Raw genomic sequence first — 16,694 nt, forward strand, 5'->3', positions numbered from 1 at the left:
CTTTACCAATCAAAATTTGATCTAGTTGTTGGGGTTCCTTTTCTATTCCAAATTCCTCTATATCTTTTTTATGCCTCATTCTTATCTACAAATATGGCCACCAGTCCATGATTATACCCTGTTCTTTTAGTTCTTAATTTGTTTTTAAATTTCCCTGATTATCTAGTAATTCCTTATATCTAATCCTCTTTTTCTTCTCCATTGTATTTGGGTAAATCACTGCTTCCATCGGTGACACCCAGTCCGGTAGTTTCATGTAATTCAGTGGTTCCCAAAGGGGGCAGTACCACCCCCTGGGGGGTAGTGGGATGCCTTAGGGGGGCACTAAGAGGCAGGGGGCCAGCAGGGGTGCTAAGAGGCAGCAGGGGATGTTCGAGGCGCCGGCCCCGCAGGGTCACCCTATTGACTGTTGCATCGCTCAAATGCGGAACCTACGCATGGTGCCTTGAATGCGGAACCTGTGCGCGGCAAGCCTTGCCAAGCCTGGGGGGAGGGACGAGGTGGCAGAAAGGGGACACCTTAATTTGCAGGCTGCCCTCTCCAGTGGAAGTGGCAGAGACACACCAGAAGGCCTGAAAGCAAAACCCTCCCAAGGCATGCAGTGGAAGTGATGGGTGGTCCGGTGTTAGGGCCCCCTTCCCCAGAGGAAGCACACAACACCTGCCCAGCCTCTGCCTCTCCAGCCAGCCGGGCTTGCGTTCAGGATGCGGGTGAGTGCAGCTGTAGCTCTCCAAGGTGCATGGCTTGGTTTGGTTCGATTTTATGTGGCTGGGCCAGACCTAGAACCTAGCCTCCCTCTGCAACCTGGTTCTTCCAACAGAGCCCTGTGCTTGCTTGCTTGCTTGCTTGCTTGCTTGCTTGCTTGCTTGCTTGCTTGCTTGCTTGCTTGCTTGCTTTCCAAGCGACCATTCCCTCCGCCTCCCCTGCACCGGTCTGGGATGCTTCTGCATGCCTTCCTCCTCTGGATGGAGCGGGCCCTTGCTTGGCCCAATGGAAGTGGACCTTGGGTCGAAGCAAAGAGGGAGAAGTTGGTTGCATCACTGTCCCGGAGAGGTTAGCATTGCAAAATTGGATGCCAAAGAAAGAACTGGGGCAGGGAGCTGGAGAAGGGGAAGAGGGGCAACTGCAATAAGGAGCAGGAAGATCTTAGCCATGGTTTATTGACTAAGCTGGAATCAAACAGCATGCTAAACTCTAAACCAGAATGGCTGGGTTGATATATTCAGCCCATGTTTCTCAACCTTGGCAACTTGTGTGGACTTCAATTCCCACTCTGGCTTTGCTCTACTTTCCCAAAGTGCTGCCGCTGTCACATTCTGTCTGTCTGTCTGTCTGTCTATTTATCCATCCATCCATCCATCTAAAAGGTCTGTCTGTCTGCCTACCTTCCTGCCTACCTACTACCTACCTACCTGCCTGTCTTTCTACCTACCTACCTATCTACCAATATAGATCTATCTACCTATCTACTATCTACCTACCTACCTATCTACCTACTGACCTACTTGTCTACCTACTGACCTACTTGTCTACCTACATACCTATCTGTCTATCTATCTATCTATCTATCTATCTATCTATCTATCTATCTATCTATCTACCTACCTACCTATCCATCCACCCATCCAAATGTCTGTCTGTCTGTCTGTCTGTCTGTCTGTCTGTCTGTCTGTCTTCCTGCCTGCCTGCCTACCTACCTACCTACCTACCTATCTATCTATCTACCTATCTCTCTCTCTCTCTCTCTCTCCATCCACCCATCCATGTTTGAAACGTCGGCCCCACAGGCACATCGGGAAAGTAGAGCAAAGCCAGTCTGGGAGGGAAGGAGGGAGGGAGGGAGACAGACTTGATGCATCAGATTGAAATGAGGCCTAGCTTAGACTGAGGCCCTTTTCCACATTGAAATATCTTTGGCTTCTATTAAAGGTTTTGTAGACGAAACATGGTCAAGACTATCAGGAAGTTCTCACATTTTGTTGAGGTTTTAAACATTGGACCAGATCTCCACCCTAAAAAATTACTTTTCCCCAATGTATTACAGTGCCAATTCTGAATAAGGCAAAACCAAAATGTACTGGTAAATTACAAGGTGATTGGACTAGAATAGATATCTCATTATCTTTCTCCTCCCTCCTTCCCTCCTTTATTTCTTTTTCTTTCTGTCCCTTTCTTCCATCCCTCCTCTTTCTTTGTCCCTTTTTTCTTTCTTTCCCTTTTCTCTTTCTTTTCTTTCTTCTCTCTTTCTCTTTCTTTTCTCTCTCTCTCTCTTTCCCTCTCTCAGGCTCATTGACTTGGTGCACTGCACTGCTCTGTTCAGACTTGCTTGGGCAGATCCCTCTGGTGCAGCGGACTCAATGGGGTGCACCTGCGGGGCCAGCACCTTGAATGTGGCAGTGGCAGCACATTTGAAAAGTTGAGCAAAGCCAGAGGCCAGTAATTTTTGCTGCAAAGAATCACAAAAGTTTCTGGGCTGTGCACAAGAAGGGACACATATGTCAAAGCCATTCATCAACATAAAATAAATACAAATAAAACAAATCAACAAGAATCAGCGAAGCATCTCTGATTAGATTCTATTCACTACTAGAATCTAATCAGAGATGCTTTGCTGATTCTAATCCAATGACCTGCTCCAGCAGGGTTAGAAGGGTTAGAAGGATGTGTGTGTGTGTATGTGTGTGCATGGCTGTCAAAACTCCAAAAACAGGTCAAGTAGCTCTGGGGAGGCCAATCATAAATTAGAAGACTTGCTAAACAGCTGCCCATTAAGTGAGGACCACTTGTATTTGGTTTGCCAGTCACCTGGCCACACCCACCCACTCCTCATTTACACAACACAAGAATGTAACACCTCCAGCTCTCTTCCCAGACATATCCCCTCCCCCCGTTACTTATGGCAGCCAAAAGATGCAAAGCAGTAGAAAAGATCTTGAAGGCTGACACACAGGACCACCAAACCACACCTACTCAGTCATGTGACCAGCAAGCCACGCCCAGTCAGTAAGCCATGCCAGCCAGTCATGTGACCTGCAAGCCACACCCACCCAGTCACATGACCATCAAGCTACGCCCACCCAGTCATGTGACCAGCAAGCTACACCCTCAAATTAGGCAATGCCCACAGAAATTTGAATCCCACCTCTAGATGGAGGGCACTGAGGATGAGTTTGTAGCACCAAGGGGGCGGTGGACTGAAAAAGTTTGGGAACCACTGATGTAATGGTTCCTCCTTAACTTTTTCCATGTTGCTATTAATGAGTCCCTAACTTGATGGTGATAAAAGTATGAATGTATCCTTACTCATTTATCCCACAGGAAGGCGTGCCATCCTGTGTGAAGGTCATGCCCTTCAATTGTTAATACTCTCTCTAATACTTCCTTTTAAATTCTTTACTAACATTTTTGTTTTTTCTTTATTAATTTTTAGTCCTGCCACTAGTCCATATCTTTCAATTTCCCTTACCATATTTGTCCCTATCTCCATAGGTTCCTCAATGAAGAACACTAAATTGTCCGCAAATGCTTGTGCTTTGTATTCCTGATTTTTAATGTTTAGTCCTTTTATTTTTTCATTTTGCCTTACTTGGGTTAAAAGCACTTCTATCACTAATATGAAAAATAGAGGTGACATAGGGCAACTTTCTTGTACTCCATTTTTAATTCCAAATATTTCATTGCAATCTCCATTTACTATCACTCTAGCTTTTTGTGTTGCATATATTATACTTATAATTTTTTCAAATTTTATTCCAAATCTCATACTTCTAATTTGTTGGATCAAGAACTACCAATTAAGGTTGTCAAATGCCTTCTGGGCATCCAGGAAGATTAGTGCCACCTTTTTCCCAGGATGTGCCTTGTGGTGGTCTCTCATGAAAAGAAGACACTTCGCAAAGTTGTCTTGGGATGAGAGCTCAGAGAGAACTCCGAAACCCTCTTTTATTAGAAGCAATCTTTGTTAACGTAGCAATTTTGTTAACGTCCTATCACAAACGCATTACATCACACAACATCCACTGATCATTCGCATAAAGCATACAAGGCTGCAGAGTTAAAGTTTGCTACAGTTCTGGTTAAGAAATGGCAACAATTTGTCTTTGCTCCTAGCTTCGTGTTCCAGCCAACTACCAGAAGGCTCCGTTGTCCTAGCACGTACACAAAGAACAAAGAATCATAGTTCCCACAGTGCCTCATAATATTCTGAAATGTCTAAGTCCTTTCTTGTATTGTTTCTAATTTGCCTCGCTGGCAAAAAAAACCATTCTGGTCTGGATGTATTATTTCATTTAGCACTATCTTCAATCTTTCTGCATTCAGCAGTGAGATAGGTCTATAATTTTTGATATATTTGTGATCTGTACTCTCTTTTGGAATAAGGGAAATATAACCTTCGATCCATGATTCTGGTATTTTTGATAATTCCAATAAGTCATTATACACTTCCAACAATATACACTGCTCAAAAAAATAGAGGGAACACAAAAATAAGACATCCTACATCTGAATGAATGAAATATTCTTATTAATTACTTTGCTCATTATACAGTTAAATGTACTGACAACAAACTCATACAAAAATTACAATGGAAATCAAATTTAACAACCCATGGAGGATTTGGAGTTACACTCCAAATTAAAGTGGAAAAAAACACTACAAGCTGATCCAACTTTGATGTAATGTCCTTAAAACAAGTCAAAGTGAGGCTCAGTAGTGTGTCTGGAGCCTCCACATTGCTGTATGACTTCCCTACAACACCTGAGCATGCTCCTGATGAGGTGGCAGATGGTCTCCTGAGGGATCTCCTCCCACACCTGGACTAAAGCATCCCCCAACTCCTGGACAATTTGTGGTGCAAAGTGGCGTTGGTGGATGGAGCGAGACATGATGTCCCAGTTGTGCTCAATTGGATTCAGGTCTGGGAAATGGGCGAGCCAGTCCATAGCATCAATACCTTCATCTTGCAGGAACTGCTAACACACTCCAGCCACATGAGGTCTAGCATTGTTGTGCATTGGAGGAACCCAGGGCCAACCGCACCAGCATATGGTCTCACAAGAAGTCTGAGGATCTCATCTCAGTACCTAAAGTGCAATCAGGTTACTTCTGGCAAGCACATGGAGGGCTGTGTGGCCCCCTAAAGAAACGCCACCCCACACCATTACTGACCCACTGCCAAACCAGTCATGCTGGAGGATGTTGCAGGCACCAGAATGTTCCCCATGGCATCTCCAGACCCTGTCACATCTGTCACATGTGCTCATTGTGAACCTGCTTTCATCTGTGAAGAGCACAGGACGCCAGTGGCAAATTTGCCCATCTTGGTGTTCTCTGGCAAATGCCAAACGTCCTGCATGGTGTTGGGCTATAAGAACAACCCCCACCTGTGGATGTCGGGCCCTCATACCACCCTCATGGAGTCTGTTTCTGACTGTTTGAGCAGCCGCATGCACATTTGTGGCCCGCTGGAGGTCATTTTGCAGGGCTCTGGCAGTGCTCCTCCTGTCCCTCCTTGCACAAAGGCAGAGGTAGCAGTCCTGATGCTGGGTTGTTGCCCTCCTATGGCCTCCTCCACATCTCCTGATGTACTGGCCTATCTCCTGGTAGTGCCTCCATGCTCTGGACACTACACTGACAGACACAGCAAACCTTCTTGCCACAGCTCGCATTGATGTGCCATCCTGGATGAGCTGCACTACCTGAGCCACTTGTGTGGATTGTAGACTCCGTCTCATGCTACCACTAGACAGCACCGCCAGCATTCAAAAGTGACCAAACCATCAGCCAGAAAGCGTAGGAACTGAGAAGTGGTCTGTGGTCACCACCTGCAGAACCACTCCTTTATTGGGGATGTCTTGCTAACTGCCTATGCTTTCCACCTTTTGTCTATTCCTAATCTGGGGTATTCTAAACAATTCCTATTGTCAGATCCGTGTATCTGTCATTTCTTCAATGGAAGAAGAAAAAAAAAAGGGGGGGGTAGACTGATAAAGAAATCCTTCTTGATGTAACCTGAATATATTTAATCTTATATCGAATTTGTATAACCTACATATGATACAATGGAGGGATGTGAAACCCAGATGGCCAGAACCTATCACCTCCGGGAGACACAGCCAGGAGATGAAGAGACCATAAAAATTCCATAGTGAGATGTGTCCTGGGAAACTCTAGAAAAGATCATTCTAAAAAGGGGGTGGGGGCATGTTGGCTCTTTGTTTTACTAAATACACATCAAGATAAGGGGAGAGGTTTTAAACTCTCTTATCTATTTTTGCATGCTTGAGAGACCTTAGACGCTGCTTTTAACCCCTACATGAATTGTCTCATCTCAATAAAGGATTCCTTTTGATATGTTTTGATATGTTTTCAGAAGTTCATTCTAGTTGACTGAATGGGAAAAGTTCTGTAGCCTGACAATATATGTGTCTCAGGATAATGTTGCAGGATCCAATCTGGGTCGGTTACCAGGACCAGAATTTAACCAAGGTAATTCAGCAATTATACAAGAACAGCTGCTAGATTATTTGAATAAGCTTTTCATTCATGTCAAGTTACTGAGTTTGGGTTTTAATTAAATGATATTTTTCTTATTAATATCAAAGGAAAATATTGAAAAATCATGGCTATGGCATTAAGTATTCTAGAATAGATCCTGAAATTGACTGAGTTCAGTGAGTTTATAGAGGACTGAATGAGTCCACTGTAAACAAGATAATTTAGCCATTTCATTTTCTCCATTGTCAGAAATCTTCCAATACAAATCTTACTTTCCTGGCTGTGGCTAAGAGTAGATAAGTGCAAAAATGTTGTACTGTATGAATTACTGAATAGTAAAATTAAAAAAAGATCTATTCCTGCTTTACCTAAAATCAGTCCAAAGATTCAACTTTGATTCACCTAATTTTCTGAATAATCCTATAGTCAATGAATGAAGCACCTGACAAACTTTACCAGGTTCAAAAGTAGAGCGTACTCAAGTAAGGAAACTAGATTTTCAGTAAAGTATTGAAAGCAACATACAACATAAATACAGCTTTTTATATGCTGCTGAATTGCAACATTCTGTATCTCTCACAAATGACCTTACAGTTCCTGGGAACTGTAATTCTTTAGCATATGGGAGAGCCACAAGGTCTTCAGTCTTGCCCAGAGCAAAACTACTATTCACACAAAACGCCCATCTAAGTTCCTCAGTGTCATTGCATTGGTTGGCAACATAAATAGAGAGCTTCTAAATTAGATTTGCACTGTGAGTGATCTCTGCTAGAGTTTTATTTTTAAAAGAAAGCTCTAAGGGAAAATTAATTTTTAGTGGCTTTTTGGATGATTAACTGCATCATTATTCCAATATATTATTCTTGCCTTTCTTATCCTTTTCTCTACTTATCCTTGCTGTTTATTTAATTTCTTATGTTATATGGATTGTGCTTCATGAAAGGTACCTACTTGTTCAATATCTGAATCCTATTGTTGATTTCTCTATTTTCAATGTTTACAAAGGATTCATATTATACACTGTAGGAACAAATATTCTTAAGAATAAAAGTAAAGAGGAGAAAAAGATAAGCTACAATAATAATTCACCCAAATCTTCAATAAATCACTAGCGATGTACTATGTTCCTACTTGCTTCAAATGCTCTACTATCATCCCATTGCCAAAGAAGCCCTCCATCAGGGAACTGAATGACTACAGACCAGTTGCTCTAACATCTGTAGTTATGAAAACCTTTGAAAGGTTAGTGCTATCCCACCTGAAAACCATCATGGATCCGCTGTTAGATTCCATGCAGTTTGCATACCTAGCAAATAGATCAACAGATGATGCTGTTAATACAGCACTACATCCTACAACACCTTGAATCTCCAAATATCTACTCAAGGGTCTTCTTTGTAGACTTCAGTTCAGCATTCAATACCATCATTCCAGACATTCCTCTAATTAAACTAAACCGGCTAGTGATACCTGAACACACTTGTAAGTGGATCATAAGCTTCCTAACAGACAGGAAGTGGATTATAAGCTTCCTAACAGACAGGAAGCAGCAGGTGAAGCTAGGCAGAATCACATCTAATACCTGCACAATTAGCACAGCCCCCCCCCCCCAAAGCTGTGTGCTTTCTCCATATACCAATGACTGCATCTCAAATGATCCATGTATTAAAATACTGAAGTTTGCAGATGATACAACAGTGATTGGTCTCATTCGAGACAACGATGAATCCGCATACAGATGGGAGGTTGCACAACTTGCCTCGTGGTGTAACCGGAACAATCTGGAACTGAACACACTCAAAACTGTAGAAATGGTGGTAGACTTTAGGAGAAACCCTCCCATATTACCACCTCTTACAATACTAGACAATACAGTATCAACAGTAGAGACCTTCAAAATTCTAAGTTCTATCATATCACAAGATCTAAAATGGACACCTAGCATCAAAAATGTCATCAAAAAAGCACAACAAAGAATGTTCTTTCTGCGCCAACTCAGAAAGCTCAAACTGCCCAAGGAGCTGCTGATATCATGTGAGAAAAGGAAATCTTCCAGGAATGGCTTAGTTTTGCTGAATTGTCAGGATAATGCTACATACTTTATTTAATGGTTACTTCTAGAAACAGAATGGAACCGCTGTGTCATCAGAAAACATTAACTCCAGCTACCGTATGATGGGGGGATTTATTTCGTTCCTCATTTGAAATTCACCCAAAATGTTCTTCCGTTTCTCTTCTTGATTGAACTTAAAAATATTAAGCAAAAGCAAGACTTGACCTTTTCTTATGCTTGCACAATGTCCTAGCACAATGGCATTAAAGCTTCAGCCGGAAAAACACAATGAATCTTTCATGACAATATACTCTTCCTGCCAGATGGCAAGAAAGTTGAAAGAAAGAAAGCATGGGGCAAATTTTCACATCGAAGTCCAGTTTATCATATGTAAGTTGGAAAACAAATTGGGATTTTGCCATTAGTATTTTTAATTAAGTCTTCTTTCATATACTGTTTTGCAAGTTTATTTGTATACCATTTTGATATGATTGCTTCCTGGAGGTTCTCACCTGTGGTTTTATAAAGGCAATGATCTCTCAGTTATATTTTACTCCTGAAAATTTTTCCTTTTACCTTTGAAATGGTGTTTTATATTATTTCCTTCAAAATGAAATGTTGTCTGTGAAGTTGTGAGAGCTTCATCACTTGAGACTTTCAAGAAGAGATTGGACTGCCATTTGTCAGAAATGGTGTATGGTCCCCTGCTTGGGTGGGGGGGTTGGACTGGATGACCTACAACTCTGTTAATCTGTAAATTGTGCATTCAAAGAGCTATGTCTATACTATTAGCAATATGAGAGGTGAAATTTCTTTCTTTTTTTATAAAGAATTTTTATTTCAATCTACACATACACAACGATATATTAACAGTGTGGCATTAATATATCTTACATTGTAGTGTTGAAAGGCTGGAAAATGCCTTTCTTCTGAGGGCTCGCTTTTCCTGCTGGGAGAACTCCAGTGCAAGGACAAGACAACTGCTTGGAAGCTTGTTTTTTTTTTCAGGAAGGCAAGAGATAGCAAGAAGTCTGCGTTCCTGGGGCTAGCCATCTTTGTATAATAAACCCCTGATTTTTATACCTTTTTCTCCTTTTGTGTGTGTGTGTGTGCTTGTGCTTGTATTTCTTAATGTTTTAAATCCTGTCGGGGGTTGTCTTCATTTCCGCCGGAGGGTAAACTCCACGGGGTGGTTTGATTGGATTATCAGTTTCATTCTAATGTTTTCTTATATTTGTTTGGTGGCAATCTCCTATCTGCTATGGAATTTATTTCGTGTCTTTTGTCTATTTGTTTTGCTGATTTGGCATGACCTGTTGTTTGTAAGGGATTTCTTTTTCTTGTTTCCCTAGCTTTCTTAATTACTTGGCTTTTGTCTAGGGGGCTTCTTTCAATACCTTTTATTAAATCTCTTTTCCTATGCAAGTTTGTTTTATGACTGGCCTGATGTTCCCTTTGGGCTTTTCCTGCTTGGGTGTCACCACTGTCCTCATGAAGTTCCCTTTCCACAGTAGTATAGGCAAATTAATAATACCAATCATATCTCTCAAGGCATATACTGACATTAATTCATAATCCTTCATTGCTTATTTTGAATCTTTCAATACTCTCTCCAAATGCCTACCACCATATCAATTAAACATGCCTAGTAATTCCATTATTCAATTTTCTCCCTGTTTTTATTTTTATTTTTTTAATAAAAAATTCTCATTTGGCAAGAAGTGTGGTTCCAGGTTTCACATCTCAATACAAACATAAACATAATTACCTATTAATTTTATTTGTTTAATTTCATATTGCATCATCCTTATTATTATTAAATATTAAGCTTATCTTATCCAGTTCCAATTCAATTATATTAGTATATTCTCATATCTTATTTTACAATGTTATCTAAAATTCTCATCACCTTTTTATGTTCATTTTTACCATGTAATCTAAAATTCTCATCTCATTTCTATATTCATTTCTCATATTACTTTTTTGTCACATTTGTCATTTTATCAATTCTTATCTATAAATATAATTGTCCCTTCTGGTTAATAATTTGAGCTAACCACCTTCATTATACCTTAATATCAATCTCCCTACCTAGATTATAACACAAATATGTATTTTTCTCAGATTCCGCATTACATTTTCTCAAACACCTTATAAATCATCTATACATTACAAAATACTATTCGCAATATATTCTTATACATCACAACATATTACCTTGCAGAATCTCCTTCCTCATCCTCTTTTTTTCCCACACATTATCTCTCACTCTTTGGACAATGTAATTTCTTTTCATCCTTTTTTGTTTCCTGCTCCTCTTTATTTTCTGGTCCTTTCTCTTAATTCTCCTTTTCCCCATTCTTATTCTTATTCCCCTCCATTTCTCATTCCAGTTGTTGAACTTTTCTCTCTCCCTCTTTCAATTTTTTGCACTTCCTTTTTCTGCTTTTTCCCTTTCCCTCTCCCTTTACCCATTTCCCTAATCATTCTCCCTTTTACCATCCCATCAGGCCACAAATTTTTAATTCTAATTCTTTTTTCCCCCTGTTTAAGTAATTGTTGTTCCATTTGTCCTTCAAAGTTGGCTTCTTCTTTGTAGAATTCCTCCCCCTCTGGTTTACTTTGTTCTTATGTATGCTGAGTCACCATTTCTAATCTGTAATACATAATTACACATTTCAAGTTTAATTTTTATCATGTCCCTTATATCTTGCAAATCCAATCTTGTATCTTGTAAGTCTTATATCAACAAAAAGTTCCTCCATTATATCTTCTCCTTTTTTATTTTTCTTTCCTCTTCTTTAATAGCTAAAATCCTCTTCTTTAATAGATATATTCAATCCCAGAGTCCAGTATATTATTTCAGCCAATTTATTTTCAACAATCCATACTCCTGACCCTTTATTCCAGGTCTTCTAATTGGCCCCAACTATTTCCCAAGTAACCAGGTGGTTCTATAACAATAATAAAATTTCTTTTACTTTCTTTTAAGTTACAAAATCCAAACCCTTGAGAAGACCAGACACTTTTTAAAATGTACTAAAATTTTCCTGTACCATCAGGTGGTGCTCTTGAGTCTTTGTGCCTTTAACTTTCTTTATTAAACGTAATACTTTTATTAAGTTCACTAATTTCAATCATTAGCTGTTATTTCTTTTCTTTTCAGCACACTCAATGTTAGCATTAGTAGTTCAATAGTTATCCAGTTTAATTTCTAAACCTAAACTATTTTCCTTTAAATTTTCTCCTCCAAATTAATCCAATACAGTAATTCAATCTGAATTTTATAAAATCCAATTTCCTTCTCACTTTCTCTGGTTGCTGCTTCCACACACTTTCTTCCAAGATAACCCTTTATTTTAATTCCGGGGTACCTCAAAAATGATGTCTTTTGCCTGGTTCACACTCTGCTCATGACTTCTCTGCTCCAGCACAAAACTTATTTTCCCAGAGTGTTCTTCGTCTTTGAGGTGGCCATTTAAGGACCACCACTGCAGCTTGCCTTTGGGAAGGGTTGTCCCTGTTAAGGTGGGGAGTTGCAGCTCCCCCCAACCCTCCAGGCAATTTCCTCCTTCTTCATCACCCCTACAGGGTGATTCTGGTCTCAATCGGGACACTCCAGCAAGTGAGCTCGGGTGAAACTGCGCACAATCGCGGATTCTGCTCCAACTCCAACAAAGAGCAAACCAAAAGCCTGAGAGGTGAAGTTTCTGATGAACTAATCAACAATATTTATATTTCTCCAAAGATTCTTTTATTTTTCTTGTATGTTTTAAAATCATTTTATTGGATCAAACAAATAAAAGAGCTGTCTACATATATAATATTATTAAACCAGTTTGCAAGCTAACTTTTAGAATTCATTTGTTTAATTAAATATTTATAAGCCTCCACCCATGATTGCACTGCAGTTTTATACAGTTCAACCATTTATTAAGCAGGATATATCTTTACATATATTTTTTCTTCAATTACATGTTATAATTATATAGAACTTTGATTTTAGAAAGTTATAAACACACAAGGAATCCAAATAAACAATTTTATTTATTTATTTATTTATTTCATGCCATCCATCTCACTATCAAGAGCAACTTATATATTTATTATAGGAATCCCTTCCATGGAATAATTCTGTTGCTTTGAATTCTAAAAAAACAGATAGGGTGACATTTTGAAGATTGAATACTAGAGTGAACTAGAAGAGACTAAAGATTATAAATGAAGAACACTTCAATTATTACTACAGAATTGAAATAAAATACTTTAACATTGGACGCTGAAAGATATTTGTGAACAGAAACTAATTTTTAAGAATGTCTGCCTTTATAGGTAGATGCTATGGGAAGAGGAACAAGTTTTATTGGATAAGACTGAAACTGATTTGAATGGAGATTTAAAAATGACAGGCTACAAGAATGATATGGAAAAAGATGCTGCAATGGACAGACAAACATAACTGACCATCTTAAAAATGATATACAAATAACAAACTAAAAGAATGGCCTGAATAATGTTTCTATATTGGAGTTACCAAAAAGAACAAAAACCAAGGTTTGAAGTATTTTTGAGAAGCAAAAAATAAAAAATGAAAATAAAGTTTTGGGATGTTATTTGAAAGGATTGAAAAACAACATTTTTTAAATTAATATTTTATTGAGTTATAAAGTATTATAAAATACAAAATACAAAGTAAATAGAAACACATGGGAGGAAGGGGGAAAAGAAATGATAAAAGAAAAAAGAAGCATTAGCTTCCAACTCTCTCTGTTTCAGTAAAATAAGGCATTAACATCAAATCACAACTTTTTTTCTTGTTCATAATAATATGAACAAGCCATTTCTATAGAGATCTATCTGTCTAATCAGTAAAACCCAAAATCAGAGTTTCATTCTTTTCTACATCAAGCATGAAGTTCAGAAGTGGTCTCTATGTGGAAACAAAAGTACTTTTATTCTTTTCTTTAATCAAAGTGGTCAGTTTTGCGATTTCAGCCAACTCGAACAACGTCTGCAACCATTTGTCCTTAGTAGGAATTTATTTAGTATTCAGTATTTATTTGATTTGTCAATCGCTTACAAGATACAGGTATAAGAATAAATATAGTTTTGAATACATGAGATAGATATTTATAAGAAAAATAAAAAACAAAAGGACAGGGACGGTAGTCAAGTTGGTGCATGTAGTCATGCAGGTCCCCTATAGACCTCTTAGAAAAGGGGTGAGGTCAATAGTAGAAAGTCTAAGGTTAAAGTTTTTGGGGTTTGGGAAAGAAGCCACAGAGTCAGGTAGAGTATTCCAGACCTTGACCACTCTGTTGCTGAAGTCGTATTTCCTGCAATCAAATTTGGTGTGGTTAACCTTGAGTTTGCATCTATTGTGTGCTCTTGTATTGTTATGATTAAAGCTGAAGTATACATTTGCAGGTAGGACGTTGCAATGTATGATTTTATATACTATATTTAGATCAGTCCGGAGGCGAAGTAATTCTAGTTTTCTAGGTCTAGAGTTTCAAGCCTGGTGGCATTCTGCAATGAATAGAGGAGCGGAGAACTCTTCTTGTGAAATATTTCTGGACTTTTTCAATTGTGTTAATATCAGATACATGATGTGGGTTCCAGACTGATGAGCTGTATTCAAGTATAGGTCTAGCAAATGTTTTGTATGGTCTAGTTAGTAGTGTGATATTACCAGAGAAGAAGCTATGTAAGATTAGATTAACAACTCTTAATGCCTTTTTGGCTATGTAGTTACAGTGGGCTCTAGCACTTAGATCATTTGAGATGAGTACTCCAAGGTGCTTGACAAAGTATGGATCCTCAACAAGGTCTTGACTATTCAGCTTGTATTTTATTTTCTGATTTTTTTCGGCCAATATGTAAGACAGAGCATTTATTTGTTGAGATTTGAAGTTGCCATTTGTTTGTCCATTCTGATACATAGTCAAGGTCTTTTTGAAGGGTGGCAGTATTGTCTGTGGTGTTGAATAGCTATACATCATCAGCGAAAAGAACGCAGTTGCTCTTAATTTGATCACAGAGGTCATGAAGAGAGTTGGTCCTAAAACACTGCCTTGGGGGACACCACTGTTGACAGGTACAGAATTTGATAGGATGCTCCCACTTTTGACCATTTGTTATCTATTTGACAGGAATGCTTCTATCCAGTTATGTAGGTGTCCAGATATATGATAAGGTTTTCATTTTAGTAGTAGTTTGTTATGTACCACTGAATCAAAGGCTTTACAGAAGTTTATTGTTTTGCCCTGATCGAGTTGTTTAGTCCATATGTTTTTGCAGTGTAAGAGTTGCAGATTACAGGATAGTTTTTTTCTGAAACCAAATTGTTTATTAGAGAGTAGGTTGTGGACGATAATGGATTGGTTAAAAATGATTGAATAATTGTTAACTATAATTGAATAATTATAGTTGAATAATTATAATAATTGAATAATAATTATAATAATAAACTATAATTCAATAATTATAATAATTGAACAATTGAAGTGTCCTTCCATATTTGTGCATACAATAGTCTTGCTGCTGTCAATGTATACAATAACAAAATTACAAATTTTTTCTCCAGTTCTTTTTCCATTAAACCCAAAAGTTTGTTTTGGTTTCATTTTTATATATATATATTTATTCATTTATATTTATTTTTGTAAATTGTTTACAAGCTAATAGGTTTAAGTAAAAACATAGTTATGAATACATGGATACATATAAGAAAAATTAAAAAAATAAAAGAAACAACAGGACAGGGATGGTAGGCACGTTGGTGCACTTATGCATGCCCCCTACAGACCTCTTAGGAAAGGGGTGAGGTCAATAGTAGACAGTCTAAGGCTAAAGTTTTTGGGGTTTGGGGAAGAAACCAGAGTCAGGTAGAGTATTCCAGACATTGACCACTCTGTTGCTGAAGTCGTATTTCCTTCAATCAAGTTTGGTGCGATTAACCTTGAGTTTCTACCTGTTGTTTGCTCTAGTGTTGTTATGGTTGAAGCTGAAATATTCATTGACAGGTAGGACATTGCAATGTATGATTTTATATACTATCTTCATTTATCTTCATTTTCAAATTTTTCTGTACTAAAATATGAATCATAATCCAATTTTTTTGCTTTATCATATGTCCATAATAAATGATAAAAAGTCCCCACTTTACTTTTACACTTCCAACATTCATTTGACATATCTTTATACATGTTAGCTAACTTATCTGGTGTTAAATAACAATGATACATCATTTTATAGAAATTTTCTTTTAGATTATATTTTAATGTAAATTTTAAACCCTTCGTCCACATATTTTTCCATTGTTCAAGCATCACATTATATCCAAAGTTCCCTACCCAGTGAATCATACAAAGCTTTACATTTTTATTTATTTATTTTATTTTATTTGTTTGTCAAACATACAAGATAACAAGTACAGGTATGAACGTAAGGAAAAACAAAAGGAGCAAATACAGATAAATGAGGACAGTAAGACAGGGACAGTAGGCACGCTGGCGCTTATGCACACTCCCTTTAAGGACCTCTTAAGAATGGGGTGAGGTCCACCCCATTTGTGGACCCCATAGTTTGAGGTTGAATCTGGGAGGGTTTGAGGCTGTAACAACAGAATCAGGTAGGGCATTCCAGGCGTTGACCACTCTGTTGCTGAAGTCATATTTTCTGCAATTGAATTTGAAGCGGTTTACCTTGAGTTTTTATCAATTGTTTGCCCATGTATTATTATGGTTGAAGCTGAAAAAGTCATTGACGGGCAAGACATTGTAACAGACAATTTTGTGTACTATGCTTAGATCGGACCTCAGTTCCAGATTGTCCAAACCCATAATTTCCAGCCTGGAGGCATAGGGAATTCTATTATGAGTAGAGGAGTGGAGTACTCCTCAAGAAATGTTCATTTTTCAATTTCAATTTCAATAACATTTTATAGATCTTAACAATAATATGTTCATCATTGCCACATAATGAAATTTCCAATATATTTTTAATAAAGTCAAATCCATAACATTTTTTTATCCAGTTTGAAACTTTCTTTCAGTTGTTGATAAGTAAACCAATGGCAAACATAATCTTCTAATTCAAGTTCTTCCCTCGGCTTTAATATTGAGTCACCGGAGTTGACAG

The sequence above is a fragment of the Pseudonaja textilis genome, chromosome Z (assembly GCF_049901715.1).
Source record: "Pseudonaja textilis isolate UNSWEBS1 chromosome Z, rPseTex1.2, whole genome shotgun sequence".
In the NCBI taxonomy this organism is placed as follows: domain Eukaryota; kingdom Metazoa; phylum Chordata; class Lepidosauria; order Squamata; family Elapidae; genus Pseudonaja; species Pseudonaja textilis.